Here is a 20,549-nt window from a genome sequence, read left to right on the forward strand (position 1 = left end):
TTGTTATTTAGCTTAATCTTTAGTTTATTCTTGTTGATGAGTTACTTGAAATCCTTAATTGCTTTAATCTCCATGGATTGTGAGTAGTCTAATTTTCTAGGGTTTGGGTAAAACCCTCAATGTAGTCACTAATTACTTGTTGCATGTGTTAATTTGGTAATTTTTGGGTGTTAATTAGTTGAGCTTAAATGGTTTAATTGCTTAGTTCTTGTATATGGCCATTGCTAGAACTATTATCTAAGCTTTCTCAACGAAGGATCGAGAGATGAACTTGAGTTAGATCCCTTATGCTTAATTGGCTTGAAATGCCATGAGAATAGGAATTTCTAGTCAAGGGAATGTTTTTGTCATCGTGATTATGCTTTAATACTTGTTTTATGCTTTGTAACCACAAGAGTAGGTTGTATTCATAATTCGAGTAATCCATCTAGCTTGAGAGAGTAGTTGGGTGCTTTAAATGACTTCCCCTATATTATCCCCTCAAATTACCATTGTTTGCTACTTGCTAATTGTGATTTGTTAGGAAATTGAGTGGCATATCCCAAGCCCTAGAACTCTCTAAATATTGTTAATCTCCTCCTAGATGTAGTTGACTTGAACTAGTACTTGTTACATAAAACCAAACCAATTTCGACTTCATTTAGCTTATTTATGCGGTAGTATTTCGGTGGTTGATTCAACGCCTCTCTTGGGTTCGACCCTTTCTTACCCTTGCTATTAGCTAGTGAGACCAAGATAGGACTTTATCTTTGGTAGGCTCGACGACGGCCTATCAAATTTTGGCGCCGTTGCCGGGGAGGCAAAGTCACATTGAATGTATTATTGTTGAATGAGTCTAAGTGTGTATATTTGTATCATAATTTTTCTTATTTATTTTTGTATATTTGTGTTTTCAACTTGTGATAGTCATTGCTAACGTTTTTCTTAGCTTTGTTTGACCTTGCATGACACGGAAGAGTAAGTAATCACCGCTTATTCCCGTTGATCCAGAGTTAAATAAGACTTTGAGAAACGTGAGGAGGCTTTTGCAAGGCACACCCGAGTTCTCTATTGTATATTCGGATTCTGATCAAGAGGAAATATTTGCAACCAACGAAGAAGATAACATGGGTGATAACAATCCTCCTCCACCATTGTTACGAGATTATGACCACCCTAATGCCTTCACACTTCGGAGTGGCATACGTCTCCCTACTACGAATGCAAATAATTTTGAGCTTTCACCTCAACTCATCTGTATGATACAAAGTGATCAATTTGGTGGGAGTTCTCATGAGTGTCCTTTTTCTCATTTGGACAACTTTCTCGAATTGTGCACAACCATCAAGCAAAACAACATTACGGAAGAGTTCATTCGTATGCACATGTTTCAATTCTCCCTCCGTGACAAAGCAAAGCATTGGTTGAGAACGGTAGAAGAAGGATCATTGACCACATGGGATGAAGTCACTAGAGCTTTCCTTGGAAAGTATTGTCCACCCGAAAAAACTGCCGAACTAAGAAGGAAAATCACCAATTTTAACCAAGAGATTGATGAAACCTTAAGTGAAGCTTGGGAGCGTTTCAAGGACTACACTAGAAAATGCCCACACCATGGTTTTACATCATGGATCATTGTTCAAAGCTTTTATGATGGTTTTACTCCTACTTCAAGGGCCAACCTTGATAACGGGGCCGGCGGTAGCCTTAAAAAGCTATCGGTGGATGATGCATACAAGATGATTGAAGAAGTGGCAAAGCACTATGCATACGGAGGTGATAGACGGCAACCTCAAGCAAAGAAGGGCGGAATCCACGACCTTAGTGCAATAGACCTTATTGCATCAAAGTTTGACATGCTAGCTCACAAACTAGATCAAGCCACGCTTACATCTCCAAGCTCTTCTTCACAACAAGTCATGTCTTGTGAAACTTGTGAAGGAAATGATCAATTGTCCTCCTATTGCAACTAAACTAACCAAGAACAAGCTGCGGCTATTGTGCAAAGAAACGACCAATACTCTTAACCCTAAAATCATGGTTGGAAACCCCAACAAAACACGGGTTGGAAACAACAAAATCAAGGCCCCCCTCAAAATTAATACAATCAATCTCATCCATAAAACCAACAAGCTCCTTACTGTCACCCTAACCAAAGGGACCAAAACCAACAAAGGCAACAATATAACCAACCCGCTCCTCCACCTCCTCAAAAATATAGCCTTGAAGCCGCACTTGAGACCTTCATTACACAACAAGGAAGAAGCAATGCGGATATGCAAGCGAACATCCAACAACTTCAAGCACACAACAAGATAATTGAGGATCAATTGGCTCAAATTGCGCAACAAGTTGGAAGTTCATCCTCCAATCCTAGTGGTCACTTCCCAAGATCAACGGTTAAGAACCCAAAAGAGCAAGCTAAGGCCATTACTTTGAGATCGGGGAGAGGTTATGAAGGGCTGGTTATGAGTGAAGAGGAGCCACAAAAGAGAAATGAGGGAGTTGTGGTGAGAAATGAGGGTGAGTTTGAAAATGAAATAGTTGATGTTGAGAGAAAGGAGCCACAAAGTAAGAATGAGGGAGATGAGGAAAAGGTAGAAAAGCCCCCCATGAATGTATATAAGCCTCCCATTCCATTCCCTCATAGGATTGTTGAAAAGAAATTGAATGAAAAGTTTTCAAACTTTCTTGAAGTCATGAGAGGACTTCAAGTGAATATATCCTTTCTTCATGCTATGTCACAAATGCCTACATATTAAAAATTTTTGAAGGATCTTTTATCCAACAAGATTAGGCTTGAAGAGAGTGCAACCATCTCCCTTCCTAAGGAGGTGAGTGCAATCATTCAAAACAAGCTCCCTCAAAAGCTTGGTGACCCCGGTAGCTATGCAATACCGGTGAAGACTGGAGACTTGGAGGCTATGGATGCTTTATGTGATCTTGGGGAAAGTGTGAGTTGTATGCCCTATTCTATTGCTAAGAGTTTGAAAGTGGGAGACTTGAAGCCAACAAGAATTTCCTTACAATTGGCTGACCGCACGGTTAGGCTACCTTTGGGAATTCTTGAAGATGTGCCGGTTAAAGTTGGAAGAGTATTTGTGCCATGTGATTTTGTGGTAATGGAAATGGAAGAAGATACTACGGTGCCCCTAATCTTGGGAAAACCGTTTTTGAACACCGCGGGTGTTGTGATTGATTTGAAGCAAGGAAGATTGACCTTGAATGTGGGAGATGAGAAAATATCATTTTCATTCCCACAAACATTGAAAAAGCCATTGTATGATGAAGTTCATAGAGTTGATACGTTGGAAAGGGACTTAGAGAAGTTCCAAGAAAATTTGTTTGAAGGAGATCCTTTACAAGCTATCCTAACGGGAGGCTTAGTTGAGGAAGGTGAAGAAACGAGGGGGTATGATCTTTTGCTCAACCAACCTTTAGTCCACAACGAAAAGAAAGTGGAAGTGCTTAATGTGGAGGTAAATGAGGAGAGGATTACGCCTCCTCACAAGGTTGAACTTAAACCCCTTCCTCCTTTACTTAAATATGCTTTTCTTGATGATAGTGAGAATTATCCCATTATTGTCAATTCTAAACTTGATGATACCTCTCTTGGGAAACTCCTAGTTGTTTTAAGGGAGTATAGAGGTGTCATTGGGTACAAAATTGATGACATTAAGGGGATAAGTCCTACTATATGCATGCATAAGATTTTACTTGATGATGATCATGCTTCCTCGATTGAGCACCAAAGAAGGCTCAATCCAAACATGAAGGAAGTTGTGAAAAAAGAAGTTTTAAAACTTCCTGAAGCGGGCATAATCTACCCTATCTCCGATAGTAAGTGGGTTAGCCCGGTTCAAGTTGTGCCTAAAAAAGGAGGCATGACCATCATCAAGAATGATAAGGGTGAGACCATTTCTACGAGGTCAGTCACCGGGTGGAGGATGTGTATTGATTATCGAAAATTGAATAAGTCCACCCGGAAAGACCACTTCCCACTCCCCTTCATCGATCAAATATTGGAAAGACTAGCATCACATAGTCACTATTGTTTCTTGGATGGATACTCGGGATTCTTCCAAATCCCAATCCAACCCGAGGATCAAGAGAAGACTACATTCACATGCCCTTTTGGCACCTTTTCTTATCGAAGGACGCCATTTGGACTTTGTAATGCACCTTCCACATTTAAAAGGTGTATGATGTCTATTTTTTCCGACATGCTTGAATCATCAATTGAAGTATTCATGGATGACTTTTCTGTTTTTGGTTCATCTTTTGACATTTGCCTTTTAAATTTGATTAAATTATTGAAAAGATGTCAAGAGGTGAACTTGGTTTTGAATTGGGAAAAATGTCATTTCATGGTAAAAGAAGGAATTGTTCTTGGTCATGTAATTTCTAGTAGGGGCATTGAAGTAGATTGTGCCAAAATTGAGGTCATTGAGCGCCTCCCACCCCTTACAAATGTAAAGGGGATAAGGAGCTTTCTTAGACACGCGGGTTTTTACCGCCGGTTCATAAAGGATTTTTCAAAAATCACAAAGCCGCTCACTCAATTGTTGGTAAAGGATGCCCCTTTTGTGTTTACTAATGATTGTTTGCTAGCATTTGATAGGTTGAAGGAGGCATTGATTTCGGCTCCTATCATTCAACCCCCTAATTGGGAGCTTCCTTTTGAGCTTATGTGTGATGCATCAGATTTTGCCATTGGGTCCGTTCTTGGACAAAGGAAGGATAAGAGGCTCCATGCTATCTACTACACTAGCAAAACTTTGGATGATGCACAAAGGAATTACACAACCACGGAAAAGGAGTTTCTAGCCATTGTTCATGCAATTGAGAAGTTTAGGTCATACTTGTTGGGATCTAAAGTCATAGTCTTCACCGACCATGCGGCCTTGAAGTACCTCTTGTCCAAGAAGGAACCAAAGCCAAGATTGATACGGTGGGTCTTGCTCTTACAAGACTATGACATTGAGATTAGGGACAAGAAGGGTGCCGAAAATGTGGTGGCCGATCATCTTTCACGGTTGCCTATCCCTGTAGGCGATCTTGATAACTTGCCAATCGACGATTCATTCCCAGATGATCAACTATTTTCTATTCTCCAAGCACTAACACCATGGTTTGCGGACATTGCAAACTACTTGTCTTGCTCTATTCTCCCTCCCGACCTCTCCTATCAACAAAAAAGGAAGTTTCTTCATGATGTTCACCAATACTTTTGGGACGACCCCTTGCTCTTCAAACAAGGTGTTGATGGCCATTTTAGAAGGTGTGTCCCGGATAATGAACTTGAAGATGTTATCACAATGTGTCACTCCTCACCTTGTGGAGGACATATGAGTGCCAACAAGACCTTGGCGAAAATATTGCAATGCGGTTTCTTTTGGCCAAAAATGTTCAAAGATGTGTGGGGTGTGGTGAAAGCTTGTGACCGGTGTCAAAGAACCGGTAATATTTCAAAAAGAAATGAAATGCCTTTGAACAACATCCTTGAACTTGAAATTTTTGATTTATGGGGCATTGATTTTATGGGGCCTTTCTCGAGCTCTTTTGGGAACAAGTTCATTTTAGTGGTCGTCGATTACGTATCAAAGTGGGTGGAAGCGGTTGCATCTCCTACTAATGATGCTAAGGTTGTGGTCAAGCTCTTCAAAAGAGTAATTTTCCCAAGGTTTGGAGTGCCCCGGGCTGTGATTAGTGATGGAGGTTCACACATTGCAAAGCGATCCTTTCAAGCTCTCCTTGAGAAATATGGTGTGAGTCATAAGGTGTCATTAGCTTACCACCCCCAAACAAGTGGTCAAGCTGAAATTTCAAACCGGGAGGTAAAAATGATCCTTGAGAAAACGGTGGATAGGTCTAGAAAAGATTGGTCTACAAAGCTTGATGATGCTCTATGGGCCTATCGCACCGCGTTCAAAACTCCTATTGGCACCACACCATACAAGCTTGTTTATGGGAAGTCATGCCACTTGCCGGTAGAACTTGAGCATCGGGCTCATTGGGCTATCAAAACATTGAACTTCGACCTTCAAAGTGCCGGTGAGAAGAGGTTGCTTGACCTCCACGCCTTGGAAGAATTAAGAATGGATGCATATGAGAGTGCAAGGATTTACAAAGAAAAGACCAAGGCTTGGCATGACAAGCATATTAGCAAAAGGGAGTTTAAGGAAGGTGATAAGGTCCTACTTTTCAATTCCCGGTTGAAGTTGTTTTCGGGTAAGCTTAAGTCAAGATGGAGTGGACCTTTCACCGTTAAGAAGGTGTTTCCATATGGAGTGATAGAAATCTCAAATAACAATGGTGAACCGTTCAAAGTGAATGGCCAAAGGCTTAAGGCATACTTTGACGGTTTTGTGCATGAGGAAGCCAAGGTTGTTCACCTTGATGAGTTTGATGTTCCCTACTCTCATTGATCTCGCAATGTCGTCAAGCTAGTGACGTTAAAAGAGCGCTTCCGGGAGGCAACCCGAGTTTCTCAACTCTCTCTCTCTCTCAAAACCTATTATTTAATTTCCATCACTCTTACTATTACTAACTTTTCTCTTAAATGTCTTTTGTAGGTGTTGATGAAAAGAAAAGTAAGGAAAGGTTTTTGTGGAAGTGAAGTAGTAGATAATAATAATAATAATAATAATAATAATAATAATAATAATAATAATAATAATAATAATAATAATAATAATAATAATAATAATAATAATAATAATAATAATAATAATAATAATAATAATAATAATAATGGTAATAATAATTTTATTATTATTATGCCTTACTATTACTATTATTCAAAAAAAAAAAAAAAAAAAGGGAGGATCGTGCAGCATCAGGTCTGCACGGACGTGAAGAGGCAGTCAGAAGCAATAGAAACTTTGAAATAAATTTCTCCAAATTGGCACGGACGTGCCAAATTAAGCACGTCCGTGCAAGGTGGCTAAGCACGTCTGTGCTAAGTCCTGCACGTCCGTGCTGAACAAGTCAGTATGTTATCTAAGTTTATGTCTGAGGGTGCACGTCCGTGCCAAATTACGCACGTCCGTGCAACTTAGCACTTCCGTGCCTCATTCTGCACGTCCGTGCCTCATTCTGCACGTCCGTGCCAAATTATTCAGTATCTTATTCAAGCTTCTGTCTGAGGCTGCACGTCCGTGCCAATTGTTGCACGTCCATGCCGCCCCGAAAATAGCTGGCAGCAGCACGGTTATAACGAAAAAAAAAAAATTCTCACTCCTTCACTCTCTATCTCACGATTCTCACTCCTCCTCTCTCTAAAACTCTTACTTCCTCCTTCCAAAACCCACTCAATTCTCTATTCTCACGCAAATCCTCACCCAAATTCAACAATTTTCTCCAAAATCTTCACTCCATTTCAACATTTTCACAATCTACTACTCCTTTTCTCACATTCAAACCCAAAAATCACCCAAAATACTCAAACCCTAACCTTGAAAAATCAATTTGGGGTTTTCTTTTGAGTTAAAGTTCAAGACAATTGGTTGAAGGAGTAAGTTCAAGTAAGCAAAAGGAAGGTTAGAAAGGTTCATTTGCGGGTTTTACACCCACGATAAGCTCGGTATAATCGTTCCTCCCTTTCACTAATTTCATGTTTAATTTCTTGAATTTTTTCATGAAATTGCTTGAGAAAGTTTGTTTGAATTGGTTGTGAGTGATTGATAGTCAATAATTGAAAAGCATTATTGAGTTTGAATGAATTTTGGTGTGTTTGGAGAATTAGATTTTTTGTAAGTGAGATTGAAAAATTGATTTTCATGAAGGAAGAACATGCTTGTTTAGGTGGATTGTTGTGTTGGTTTGTTTGATAATATTGCATGAAATCGATGTAGAATTGTTGTAGATGCATTATTGAAGTGGTCTTTGTTGCTTGGTGATTTTCTTGTTTTAGGTGGGAGACTTAGAACTTGACTTGATTGTGTTGTGTTCATTGGCCTTGTTTGAGCTTTGGTTGGTCGACTTGCGGACTTAGTCTCTTTGTGTGGTTGCGAGGTGATTATTTTTTCTTGGTTTGTTTGATTGCATTGCATTAAGACCGACCATGTCTAGAAGAAATCGCCCTAGAAATACGGATTCTAGGTACCGCAACCCCTCTCCTCCTCCTCCCGTTGATCCACCACAAGTGGACACTATGGGAATCGTGTTCAATGACCCAACATTTTTGAACAACTACATAAGAATAAGTAGGAGGAGAGTTCGACCTATAAAGTTATATGACGAGAGTGTTGCCGAGGCTTTAGGGGTAGGGGACGATGTTATGATGCTTTTCGAGGGTTGTGGCTTAGGAAATTGGCTAGATTTAAGCGCCCCGACCTACAAAAGGTTGACACTTGAATTCCTCTCCACCCTTCAAGTGCAACGAGACAACAATAGATCCCCCCGCCGCCTTACCTTCCAACTCATGAACACCCAACACAACTTGAACATAAAGAGGGTGAACCAAGCTTTTGGGTGGCCAATTAACGGCACCATAGGACCAAACCCCCCCGTAACTATTGTGCGGGTGAGTTTTGGAGGAAGATCACCGGCCTTTTCGACTACAACCCTAGGAGTGATAAAGCTACGGCCATAATCCACCCCGCCTTTAGGATGTCACAGTGCACCATAGCGAACACGACGTTCGCTAGAGGTGATAGTTCGGGTGTAGTGTCCACTAGGGAGCTTCACTTCCTATGGCACTTGAGCGAGGGTAGTACGACCCTAGATGTAGGGGCCTGGTTTGTCGATCACCTAAAGGATGTTGCCACTGGGTCCGGCAACATCACCATAGGTGGCATGATCACTATTATTTCTTCTGCTCTTAACCTTGATTTTGCAGATGAGCAGGTTTGCCCAGGGCCGATGCAGCTAGACATGCAGTCGCTTAGGACCATGAGATGGGTTGCGGATGTGGAAGGGCCACATCCTTACTTGTGGCACGTGAGTGGCCGCCCCTATGCCTACCTCCCCGATTCGGAGCGGACCTTCATCTACGACGAGAGCAACTGGGTCTTCGAGAGGGACCACCCTTGGATTCCCGGTGATGATGAAGAAGAGCAAGAGCAAGAACAACCACAACAACAATAACCGCAACAACAACATTTCCAACAACAACAACAATATGAGCACCAACAAGGGTACCAAGAAGGGTACCAAGGTCAAGGCATTGGTGAGGGAAACCCACCCCTTTTTTTTTAGCAACAAATGCAGATGATGAATGCCGGGTTCAACCGCATGTCCACCGAGTTCGAGACTATGAGAAAGTCTCACGAAGACATGAGGTCCTCCTACGACAATATGAGGACAAGCTTTGAGGATCTTCGATCGGAATTGGGTGAATTCCGGAACGTCTACCGACATTGGTACCCCGGGGGCTCAAACTCCCAAGGAGGCCCGAGCCAATGAGTTAGTTCTCTTTCTTCCCCTTCTTGTGCTTTAATTGTTTTAACATTGGGGACAATGTTTATGATAGCTTGGGGGGAGTCTTTCTCTTTGGTTCATATGTTGGTTCTTGTATGTCCTTGTTGGTATAAACTTTGCTTGTTGTTTGTTCCTTCCCCTAGCATCCAAACCCCTAAACATCCAAATTTGCTCCCTTTGAAATCCAACACCCTAAATCCAAATCTCTTAATATGTGAATACTCCTCTTCTCTTCTCTCTTTATTTATTTAGATGTATAGTTGTGCATCAAATTTTTTCTTTTTTTTATGATTAGCGTAGTTTTCTTAACTTTTTTTTATCTATTCTTGCTTTCTAGTAACCTCTATTAAAAAAAAAATTGGAAAAATGGCCCTTGGATGAGACTCAAATGACGATGCTTATATGATTTGCAAGCTTGACTCTTGAGTGATGAGTAAAAGTTCTTTTAGAAGGGTGTGTGCAAGATTTGGGGTCATTTAGAGGCTTATTAGTCTTGATTGCATTAGAGTATATGAAATGAAAACCGATGAATGCTCAATTGCACGTCTAGTATAGGATATTGTCAAATTTGCCCAAAGTAGGATATGTTTGAATCGAATTGCGGTCCCTTGTGCCCTTGATGTTCCTCCCCTCCTCCCCCTAAATGAAACTCTATTAGGAAATTGGTTCTATTTGTATCTTGTATAATAAGTGGCATAATAAGCCACATGTATCGAATAAAAGAAAGAGCCGCTCAGAGTTAAAAGAGGCAAGGGCAATGAATGTTAAAAAAAAAAGAGAAAAGAAAAGAAAAGAAAAAAAATAGAAAAAGAAAAGGAGATCAAAAACTCCTCCAAATTTCTCAAAGTTTTCACTTTTTCTTCTCTAGAGGTCAAATTGTGGATGCCTCCCACACATTGTCTATTTTGATGTTTCTTGTGTAAATTTCCGAGTTAGAGTGTAGTTAAAGGGGATTGGGAGTGCATTTTGGTAGGTGGACTTGCATTTTGAGATTTTATAACCGAAAGAGGGCTTTTTGCAACTTTAGAATATCTAGACGTGCTCTAATGAACTAGTAAAAGGTATAAGGAAGTATCCTAGTGCAACCGTTCTTAATTCTCCTCTCTACCCCCAACTCATGTGCACATTTGTATGATCGGTAATTCTTGAAAGTCGCTCACTTGTCTTGCTTGTGATTTATAACCCGATGAGTTGACTTGGGCAATAAAAACATTGGTTTTGGTGTGTATTGATCACCTTGATGATGATGATGTGTTATGACAATTTTGGCATGGTTTGTGTGAGTTGTGGGTTAAGCTCAAGGGAAACCCTCACGAGATAAAAACTCGTCCTCATAGGCGACTTGATATTTGGTAGATGGATTTTAAAGCGCTTTCTTGAAATGGTTCATGAAAGAAGATTCATATATGATACAATCAAAAGTTTTGAAAATCCAATAATCATAAGGATGCATAAAAGATCCATTAATGGATTGAAGTAAGCATCATAGAGTTAATGTTCTTAATTTTATGAGTTAATCAAATCGTTTGATGTTCTCGTAAAATGAAGAAAAGTTCCTGTGTATACAAGATGTTTAGTGGGAGCTATACAGACTTCTTAGTCTAGTATAAAGAGCCATTATTCATTTCTTGAAGAGTCAAGTGGTGGGTAATGCATTTTGTATGAAAACCTGGAAGAGGAAAATGAGTATAGTTGGGATTCAAAATCTATAGAGATAGGTTTTGAAGTATATTTGAGCTTGGTTAAGAAACTTATATTTATAAGATTCTCATAAGGTTCAACATTATATATAAAGGATTTCAATCCCATGTAACATTACACATTGATTAAAGATTCAATGCTTTGAAAAAGGTTGATGAAATTAATGTTTTGAGTGATGCTCCTTATGTTGTTTGCGAAGGATGCATCATGCATATTATGGACTATACTCGTCTATTTGATTCACGTGTTCTAAAGCCAAGTGATGATAGATTTCAAATCAAAATCCAATGTAACATTGGAATACAAATTAGAAATTCCTAAGTTCCTTGCGAAAGGACGAAGGAGAATTCTTAATGTATGAAGATGAATATTATTATAAAATTTAGAAGTTGCAAAATTCGTGTTTATGAGAATGTCTCATGAACACTACTTAATAAACCCCTTTCATGATCAAGGTATGAGAGTCATACTAAGGATTCTTTGTTCGGGTGTAGTGTCCACTAGGGAGCTTCACTTCCTATGGCACTTGAGCGAGGGTAGTACGACCCTAGATGTAGGGGCCTGGTTTGTCGATCACCTAAAGGATGTTGCCACTGGGTCCGGCAACATCACCATAGGTGGCATGATCACTATTATTTCTTCTGCTCTTAACCTTGATTTTGCAGATGAGCAGGTTTGCCCAGGGCCGATGCAGCTAGACATGCAGTCGCTTAGGACCATGAGATGGGTTGCGGATGTGGAAGGGCCACATCCTTACTTGTGGCACGTGAGTGGCCGCCCCTATGCCTACCTCCCCGATTCGGAGCGGACCTTCATCTACGACGAGAGCAACTGGGTCTTCGAGAGGGACCACCCTTGGATTCCCGGTGATGATGAAGAAGAGCAAGAGCAAGAACAACCACAACAACAATAACCGCAACAACAACATTTCCAACAACAACAACAATATGAGCACCAACAAGGGTACCAAGAAGGGTACCAAGGTCAAGGCATTGGTGAGGGAAACCCACCCCTTTTTTTTTAGCAACAAATGCAGATGATGAATGCCGGGTTCAACCGCATGTCCACCGAGTTCGAGACTATGAGAAAGTCTCACGAAGACATGAGGTCCTCCTACGACAATATGAGGACAAGCTTTGAGGATCTTCGATCGGAATTGGGTGAATTCCGGAACGTCTACCGACATTGGTACCCCGGGGGCTCAAGCTCCCAAGGAGGCCCGAGCCAATGAGTTAGTTCTCTTTCTTCCCCTTCTTGTGCTTTAATTGTTTTAACATTGGGGACAATGTTTATGATAGCTTGGGGGGAGTCTTTCTCTTTGGTTCATATGTTGGTTCTTGTATGTCCTTGTTGGTATAAACTTTGCATGTTGTTTGTTCCTTCCCCTAGCATCCAAACCCCTAAACATCCAAATTTGCTCCCTTTGAAATCCAACACCCTAAATCCAAATCTCTTAATATGTGAATACTCCTCTTCTCTTCTCTCTTTATTTATTTAGATGTATAGTTGTGCATCAAATTTTTTCTTTTTTTTATGATTAGCGTAGTTTTCTTAACTTTTTTTTATCTATTCTTGCTTTCTAGTAACCTCTATTAAAAAAAAAATTGGAAAAATGGCCCTTGGATGAGACTCAAATGACGATGCTTATATGATTTGCATGCTTGACTCTTGAGTGATGAGTAAAAGTTCTTTTAGAAGGGTGTGTGCAAGATTTGGGGTCATTTAGAGGCTTATTAGTCTTGATTGCATTAGAGTATATGAAATGAAAACCGATGAATGCTCAATTGCACGTCTAGTATAGGATATTGTCAAATTTGCCCAAAGTAGGATATGTTTGAATCGAATTGCGGTCCCTTGTGCCCTTGATGTTCCTCCCCTCCTCCCCCTAAATGAAACTCTATTAGGAAATTGGTTCTATTTGTATCTTGTGTAATAAGTGGCATAATAAGCCACATGTATCGAATAAAAGAAAGAGCCGCTCAGAGTTAAAAGAGGCAAGGGCAATGAATGTTAAAAAAAAAAAGAGAAAAGAAAAGAAAAGAAAAAAAATAGAAAAAGAAAAGGAGATCAAAAACTCCTCCAAATTTCTCAAAGTTTTCACTTTTTCTTCTCTAGAGGTCAAATTGTGGATGCCTCCCACACATTGTCTATTTTGATGTTTCTTGTGTAAATTTCCGAGTTAGAGTGTAGTTAAAGGGGATTGGGAGTGCATTTTGGTAGGTGGACTTGCATTTTAAGATTTTATAACCGAAAGAGGGCTTTTTGCAACTTTAGAATATCTAGACGTGCTCTAATGAACTAGTAAAAGGTATAAGGAAGTATCCTAGTGCAACCGTTCTTAATTCTCCTCTCTACCCCCAACTCATGTGCACATTTGTATGATCGGTAATTCTTGAAAGTCGCTCACTTGTCTTGCTTGTGATTTATAACCCGATGAGTTGACTTGGGCAATAAAAACATTGGTTTTGGTGTGTATTGATCACCTTGATGATGATGATGTGTTATGACAATTTTGGCATGGTTTGTGTGAGTTGTGGGTTAAGCTCAAGGGAAACCCTCACGAGATAAAAACTCGTCCTCATAGGCGACTTGATATTTGGTAGATGGATTTTAAAGCGCTTTCTTGAAATGGTTCATGAAAGAAGATTCATATATGATACAATCAAAAGTTTTGAAAATCCAATAATCATAAGGATGCATAAAAGATCCATTAATGGATTGAAGTAAGCATCATAGAGTTAATGTTCTTAATTTTATGAGTTAATCAAATCGTTTGATGTTCTCGTAAAATGAAGAAATTCCTGTGTATACAAGATGTTTAGTGGGAGCTATACAGACTTCTTAGTCTAGTATAAAGAGCCATTATTCATTTCTTGAAGAGTCAAGTGGTGGGTAATGCATTTTGTATGAAAACCTGGAAGAGGAAAATGAGTATAGTTGGGATTCAAAATCTATAGAGATAGGTTTTGAAGTATATTTGAGCTTGGTTAAGAAACTTATATTTATAAGATTCTCATAAGGTTCAACATTATATATAAAGGATTTCAATCCCATGTAACATTACACATTGATTAAAGATTCAATGCTTTGAAAAAGGTTGATGAAATTAATGTTTTGAGTGATGCTCCTTATGTTGTTTGCGAAGGATGCATCATGCATATTATGGACTATACTCGTCTATTTGATTCACGTGTTCTAAAGCCAAGTGATGATAGATTTCAAATCAAAATCCAATGTAACATTGGAATACAAATTAGAAATTCCTAAGTTCCTTGCGAAAGGACGAAGGAGAATTCTTAATGTATGAAGATGAATATTATTATAAAATTTAGAAGTTGCAAAATTCGTGTTTATGAGAATGTCTCATGAACACTACTTAATAAACCCCTTTCATGATCAAGGTATGAGAGTCATACTAAGGATTCTTGGATTGAAGCAAGTTATGTAATTTAAGTTGTATATGTTTTAAGAATGCATATTACAGAAGTAATACATCAACTTGCATAATTATGTTTATCAATTGAAACAAAGTTTCAATCTTATTTAATAATGGTTTTTGATATTAAATAAAAGGAAAAATTGCCTAGAATAATCCGACCTTTAGCTCATCCGCCCAAAATAATCCCACCTTTCGATTATTTTTTAATAATCCGACCTTTATATCTCTTCCGCTTTAAATGGTCCTAACCGTTCATCAAACTTGTTATTACAAGTTGCTAAACACGTGGCAGCCTATGATTTGTTTTAAAAAATAAAATTAAAAATAAAAATAAAGATATTATAAAAAAAAAAAGAATAAAATTTTTTTAAAAAACCCCAAACTCACATCCGGCAGCCAGCCACCAGCATTTACCCAATTCCGACCACCATATCCCCTCCTTGATTCCGGCCACCAACTCCTCTCCCCTTCCCAACCCCCGTTTTGACCGACTTCAACCCCGGCACCAGCCCGCTACACCACCAAAATTGTTGTGACACTGTTGTTCCTTTGCAAACGCACCACTCACATTCAACTCCAAAATCGCGAACACCCAATCAGCCCCCAAAATGCATCATACAATCGGTCCTGAAAACGCACCATCCATCAGCCCCAAATCGCACCATCCAATCAACTCCAAAATCACAGACACAAGACACACCACCCAAATTGCAAATACCAAACGCATCACCCAAAATCGCAAACAGGGTCGATTTCGGTGGTTGGCTGGGAAGAAGAGGAGGTTCGGTGGTTGGTTTGGGTTGAGGAGAAGATTTCGGTGGTTGGTCTGGGTAGAGGAGAAGATTTCGATGGTTAGGTTGGGTAGGGGAGGTGGTTTCGGTGGGGTGTGCCGTAGAGGGTGGTGGCCGTGGATTTTTTTTATTTTATTTTTCAATTTTTTTTTTTTGTTAATTTTTTTTTTGGTCCCATTACGTGGTCACACGTGTGCAACACAATCACAAGTTACAAATGGTAACTTGTTTAGCCGGTTTCAAGGCACTAGGGACTATTGGGAGCAGATCGGACATATAGGTCGGATTATTAAAAAATAATCGAAAGGTCGGATTATTTTGGGCGGATGAGCTAAAGGTCGGATTATTCTGGGCAATTTTTCCTAAATAAAATGTCCAAAATAATTATGGATTTATGGGCTCATCAGGTTAATGACCTAGTGAATGAAACCCCATAGGTGAACAAAATTTATATATTATTTAAGTTCCTAGTTCGAAATCTTTAAAGTGGAAGTAAATGATTTCAATAAATGGACTAACATGTAAGATTGATTGGATAACACAGTTTCATGGGCTATAGGAGCGTAGTGAAGCTCGGTCAATCATATGGATATGCATGAATGGTGCATGATCGAACTATAGACCTACTTTGAAGTTCAAGTATAGAACTTCCGGATATATTAGTGGATTCCTTTGACATGAGTGGAACAATGATTCCATTCAATGATTGATTTAACTGTGATACACTCAAACGTCTGCCCATAACTAGAGATTATAAAGTGTGTTTCCCGGTTACTTCATAAGTTGAGTGGGAGCCTTGGTCGCCACAATATTTGATTGAGTCTACCTATTTGATTAGGAATGTGTCTTGGCCCCTTGAAGAGGGAGAATTCAGAAAATGCATGGTTGTGCTCAAATAGATTACATAGTAATCATTTGTTTTTTATTCTAACTCAGTTTTTCAAGAAAAGATTTGTAGATTAATATGATCACGACATGAGATGCATTCATATTATCAAATCGACACACATTGACTTAAGGAATTCGAATATTGCGCATTTGTCTCAGACAAGTGGGAGATTGAAGGAATTATGCTTTTGATAAGTGCAATTACTAGATTTATCAAGGATCACTATTATTGAGATAATAAGTTCGTTCTTTTGGGTCATCATTGTTTGGTGCTAGATATGATAAATGATCTTTGGGCTAGTAAATATTCCAAAACCCAATAGAATGGATCCTATAAGGTCACACAACAAGGGTATTGGGTTAAACAAGTAAGAGGCCCATTATTGAGCCTCAAGAGATTATGACAGACCACATGGAGTATTGGGCTAGAGGTTTTTTACTAGGCTTAGGAGTTTGGGCTTGACATGGGCTCTTATTTAGAGATATGATCTATAAATAAGATCCATGCCTAGGGTTAACATAAGTCACAATTAAAAATCAGTCAATTGTGAAACAAGACAACCAATATTCCAGACCCTAATCCATCCCTCTCTCCTAACATACACGGCTCTCTCTCCTCCCCTTCACGTCTATACGGCCGGCCACCTTGGTGGCGCGTGTGGTGCTTGTTCGTGGTGATTTGTGGTTAGCTTCTATCTCTCTTCTCCGTTGAAGGTTGATTAAAGCGTTCAATCAAGACTAACTAGCATTAGTGGAGGTTTAACTTGTGCATGCCCTGGGACCAAGTAGAGGAATCACGCTTGGGGTTTTTAATCTCTCATTGTTCTTACTCGATCGCACGTGGAATCACGCTTCAAAGGTACAATTATATGTTCTTTATGTGTTATGTAGTAGATCTTGGGATTAGGTGCTTCTTGAATATGATTCGCGTTTTACGCAATTAGTACCTATAAACTCTTACACCCCTCTCCCGCTAGCGCCAGTCCCTGCCCTTATGCCCAGCTTGCTCTCCTGTTGGCGACCCCACCCCTCCCTTTCCCCTACTCATGACACCTTCACCCTCCCTCATTTCTATCCTAAGGGTGTCGTGGGTGGGGAAAATGGTGTAGGTAAGGTCGTCGGCGAGGGGACGTGTTGAGCGTGGGGAGGGGGGTTAGGCACCGACAAGTGAGGGGAGAATAAGAGGGAGAATTGGTACGGTGGTGGCCAGAAGGGGGAGAGAGTATATGCATTAATCCATCTAGACAACCTTATCCACCAAATTCTAGTTTTAAAACCATGCTCAATCAAAGAACTAACTAAAGAAATCCCCGTTCCAAAAAAAAAACACACTAAAGAAAATTCACTGATAAATACTGCATTTTTAAGACAATATCCAATTATCATCATGATACCAGGACAGGAATTAATCACTACAATCACGAATTCGATGAAACTGGGACATAAATTCCTTCACATTAATCAGGGTGATTAGTATACTTTATATTAAGATACAAACTTGACCATTTAATCACTACCTTCCTGCATGATTAATATTAACTAATTTATTTACCCCAAATGTTTTTGGTGTTTTTGTCCTTTGGGAGAGTTACGTCACGAATTCTGATCCGGATGAGCTACACCTGCAAAATAACGGAGACTCAGGGTGGTTGGATCTCCGCCTCCAACGGTCAAGTTAGTAACTTGAAACGGAATAAAGAGAACGGAAATTTAGGTGGGTATCTGCTCGGATTCCAAGCTCAGGTCTTTCTCTGATGTAAGAGAATAAGGGTGTAATAAATGATTGAGTGTGTCCCCAAAATGGGGAAAATATCTCCCTATTTATAGGGTCGTTGGAGAATGTGCCCCTATCTAGGTCACTTGACCTAGATTTTAGTGGGCTGCGCCGTTTTACGGCGCTCCTTGGGATTTGGGCCCTTGAAGGCCTCCATTTCAGAGGCGTATCTGAGGGCGCCAAGTGTCAAGAGGATGTTGAGCCACATGGGCCATCCTGAGCTCGACACGTGGCGACCTCTCATTGGTCCACGTGTCTAGGGTAAAAATACCCTAAACATTTGCCCCTCACAGGTCGTGCGTGTATATCACGTGGGGCCTGTGACACGTGTCCACCTTTCATAGGTGAACAGTAACGGGTAAAATTTTGAATTTCAAATCAAAAATTTTCCCCCCACTTTCACTTTATATAAATAGAAAGTTACCCCCCTCCTTTTCACATCTCACGTTCACATTGACTTTTTAGAGAGAGAAAAAAGAGAGATTCTAGAGAGAAATTCTCTGCTCCCGCCTGCATCAACACCTTACGTTCAAGCTTCCGAGTGCTAGCAGTTCAACACCTGGTTCACCGGCTGTAGCGGTTTTCAGATTTTTCCAAAGTAAAAGCGAGGTAACCGCCTGTACCATTTTAGCTTTTCTCCCTTTCAATTTGTATACCATTTTTTCCGCCTGTATACCCGGCTTTTTTAAGAGAATATAAATGAGTTCCCAATCCACCCACTCGGCACTGCCTAGGACACTCAGCCGATCCCCAGGAACGGCTGAGTCTAGAACAGAGGGTGCCTCTTCTGGACTGTCGGAACCAATATTCTCATCTCTGAATTCCTCCCTCTCTATGTCTGTGCAGGACACAATGGCCAGAACGAAACAGACGGCCAGGCGGTCTAAAAGCCGGCGCACTATGAGAGTACCAGCCGATGAGGTTTTCCCGGAAGGGGAACAAAGGGATTGGGAGGAGAGCGGATCTGACGATGAGGCTCCCTCTACCTCTGGGAGCTCTGGAATAAGAGAGGTAGATGGCGAGGGAGCCGCCTCCTCTAATGAAGCCGACGATGCTAAGGCCGGCCAAGGATCAAGAGCGGAATCTTCCGGCTCCGACCAGGGTGATTTTGCGGCTGACTATCAGCAGCCGCCCAAGGTTGCTGACAATCCCAAACCCAAAAGGACCCGGATGATGCCGAGTAACATTGCCCTTCTTAATAGCGGGTTCAGGGCCTTTAAAGAGAAACATCCCTTTGGAAGGGGTTGGGAGGTTATTGTCCCTTCGGCTGATGCTGTGATGGCCTGGAGTGACGACATTGACCATGCAGATGATTACTTCATCTGCTATGAGGCGGTTATCGAAGTCGGCCTCCGGTTCCCCCTCCACCTCGGGATTAGGAAAATCCTCAAGGGGTATGATCTAGGGGTTTGGAAGCTCACCCCTTACTCGTGGGTGAATATATTAAGTTACATCGCCGCCTGCGAGTTTCAGAATTTGAACCCCAGTTTCTCTGCCTTCGCTCACATGCACTATTTGAGCAAGGCTCCAGGCGGCCATGGGGCATGGTATACGCTGACTACCTTGCCCCAATACTTAATTACTTTGGACAAAGTGTCCAAATGGTCCGGGTGGAAGGACAAGTTTTATTTGATTTCCTCCCCCACCCTAAGACACAACCGGACACTGCGCCGGTACAACACCGAGCCGGCTCTTCTAGGCCGGAAATGCCCTCTCCCGGTGCTATCTACTAAGGCCCGGGAGGAAATAATAGAGCCGGGATTTTTTGAGACAACAACTGAGCCCATAGGGGATGGGACTCACATCATAGTTCCCAAGAACTGGATCCCCCATCCGGACTTCTTCAAGGATGAGTGCTTCTTGTCCGCCTGCGGGCTGAGTACAATGTTTCCCAAGGGTAGAATACTTCTCATCCTGAATGATTGTTATTTCATTTTTATTGCAAACTTGCCTTAATTTTTTCTAACTTGAAATTCTTGTTTTTGCAGACGAAGCCTTGAGGATGGTTCACCAGGGTAAAACTCCTGCTAAGTCTGCGGCGCTGCTGCGCAAGGAGGCGGCACTTGCCAAAAAGGCAGCCGTCGAGGCTAAGGATACGAAGAAAGGCGGGGTAAGACCGCCTGACTTTATATGTTTTTTTTATATACCGGTTAGGTATGCTTACATTTTGCTTCTTTCTCAGGAGTCCGTCAAGAGGATTCCACGATCATTCTCCAAGTTGCTCAAAAGGCAGGGAGATGATCTGGAGAAGGATCCCCCCCAGAAACAAACATCTGCCCAATCCGGTCGTCCAACGACTGGGGGCAAATCCCCTGCTGTTCTGAAAAAACTAAGCGAAAGCTCAGAACAGCAAAAAGCGTCGGATGTCTCAACGGCATCGAAGGGTGGCGAGCCACCTGAGGTTGCAGGCGGTGCGGCAACCACTGGGGAGGAGAGTAAGCCGGAGACCCATCCGGAAGCTCAAGGTAAGGAACAAACTAAAATACCTTGGCCACTGGATTTTATGAGAGTCAAGACCAAGGTTGATCCTTCAAAAGGGTCAGTCAGCAGCTGG

General features: G+C 40.9%; 1 non-coding gene across 1 annotated transcript; it reads right to left on the bottom strand.

The window, feature by feature from the left end:
- Positions 1–1,493: 1,493 nt before the first annotated feature.
- LOC145557157 (small nucleolar RNA R71) lies at positions 1,494–1,600 on the bottom strand. Its single transcript, XR_014092213.1, has one exon. It is a non-coding gene; the product is annotated as a small nucleolar RNA R71 (small nucleolar RNA).
- Positions 1,601–20,549: the final 18,949 nt, after the last annotated feature.

The sequence above is a fragment of the Chenopodium album genome, chromosome 8 (assembly GCF_948465745.1).
Source record: "Chenopodium album chromosome 8, dcCheAlbu1.1, whole genome shotgun sequence".
In the NCBI taxonomy this organism is placed as follows: domain Eukaryota; kingdom Viridiplantae; phylum Streptophyta; class Magnoliopsida; order Caryophyllales; family Amaranthaceae; genus Chenopodium; species Chenopodium album.